The following is a 2148-nucleotide window of genomic DNA, read 5'->3' on the forward strand; positions in this document are numbered from 1 at the left end:
TCCCCTGCCATTTGTACTCACATTACTTTATTTCTCTACGTTCATCAATTCCTTAACCCGTCGCGTCCCATCAACGTATTGGTACATAAGGACTTTTTTTCACACAGACACCCGTCGATGTACCAGCATGTTCTGCAATTGCAATGTCCGTCATTTGCACATTTTTCAAGTTTCTCGTGTGATTTTGGTATGCATACATTGGAGACTTTCCTCGGCAGGGACACTTCCTGACCCCACATGACCCCCGTGCTCCATTGTGTAGGTCAGTCACCTGTTAGCAGTGACCCAGTAAAGACATGGCGCACCGCGGTCTCTCCGACAATGAAATTTAAGCCGCCCTTGAAGCCCTCACAGGTGACAGCAATTCCCCAGTCGATGATGATGTGGAGGACAAGGATTACATGACACTGAAGGAATAATCGAGCAGCAGTGATGAGGAGGTACCATCACCAAGGAAGGTGCAGTATGTAACATACCACAGGGCTAGGGAAGGCCTGCATGGACCCCAACCATGTGCACATATCTCTCTCAAGCCTATGGATGAAGGGTTTGATGAGGACAAGGATGAAGACGAGGACAGAGCAGTAGGTTGTGTTGTTCCCTAGTGGTTTGAGGGGGAAAGGATTTCGCCACAGGGAGCTGAAGGGGTGGTGAAAATAAAGATAAGGTATGGAACTATTCCTTTGTCTGGGGAAGGTGCGTGTGGTGAGGCAGGCATGATTGAAAGGGAAAATGGTGGTGATGGTGGGGAGTGAGCTCCCGGGTGAGCACATGGTGCACCTGGGGAGCTTGCAGGTGTGGAGCAGCTGCTCCCCAGCACCTCTTTCACCCTGCAAGCTTCCCGCGTTTCATCCGCACAGCCTCATGATGTGAGGAAAAGAAGGAAAGGGAAAGGAAAGAGGAATGGAAGAGGGAGAGGGAAGAGGAGCACGAGTGGAGAAGGGTGTTGCTCTCCACTTCCCCAACCACCCCTACAACCCTCTCCTCCCCACCCCGACAAAGGCAACGATGGGGACAAGGCTGGAGACGGTGGTGTGTCGAGGAACTGGGAAGATTGGACTGATTTCACTCCCATCATGCACCGCTTCACAGAGGAGTGGCGGTCTGGCTGTACCACACCTGGCCTCTAAGCAGGCTCCACCAAGGTGGATTTCTTCCACCAGTACTTTAGCGAGGATTTTGTAGAATGGATGGTGGAACAAACAAACAAGTTACCTAGCAGCCAGTGCCGCCAAAATGAGCGTGAAGGTACAACAAACAGGCACTCCCAACAATATTACTACCCAGTACTACGGGTGAGATTTTCATCTTTTTTGCCCTGGTTCTCTTGATGGGTATTGTGAGGAAACGACAAAGTCCGGCATACTTGTCTATGGACCCTATGATAAACACACCTTTCTTTGGAAAGGTAATGGGTCAGGATAGATTTCAGCAAATTCTGAGCCGTCTCCACTTTTACAATGTCGACGACCCTGCTAGTGCTAGTAACACTGATCGAATGAGAAGAATAAGGATGGTTTCTTATCACCTGTTGGAAAAGTTCTGCTCATCCTTCTATCCTTACAGAGACTTGGTCATAGACAAGAGTCTCGTGTTGTGGAGAGGCAATATTTCTTTTTGGCAGTACATACCCAGCAAGAGACATCGATTTGGGTTCAAGATCTTCGTTACGTGTGACTGTAAGACTGGTTATGTGCAAGACATAGTCTTGTACACTGGGGCAAAGACAGACATAACAGAAGAGCAGAGTACTGAACTCTCAGGGGCCGTGGTGAAGACCATGATTGAGGAGTACCTTCATAGTGGTCACGTCTTGTACCTTGACAACTGGTACACTAGCCCCCCTCTTGCTCGGTACTTCCACCTTCACGACACCGGAGTCTGTGGCACAGTCAAGAAAAACCATTGGCATATGGTCAAGGTTGGAAGGAAACTTGGCAAGAATGAGGTGTTTTTTTTCATGGCTAACATCCTTGCCACTGTATGGAACCACAACAGGGAAGTTCTCCTGTCGATGGTACACTGCCCTCTGATACACCACACCGACTCTGTGGATTACCACAGCGAGACAAGGCTCCACGTCTGGAAACCAGAGTCAGTAATTGACTACCGTGTCAGTGTGAGGCAGGTTGACCAGTCTAACTCCAT

This window comes from Coenobita brevimanus, chromosome 25, assembly GCF_032717465.1.
Source record: "Coenobita brevimanus isolate Jiangsu-jjx chromosome 25, ASM3271746v2, whole genome shotgun sequence".
NCBI lineage: Eukaryota > Metazoa > Arthropoda > Malacostraca > Decapoda > Coenobitidae > Coenobita > Coenobita brevimanus.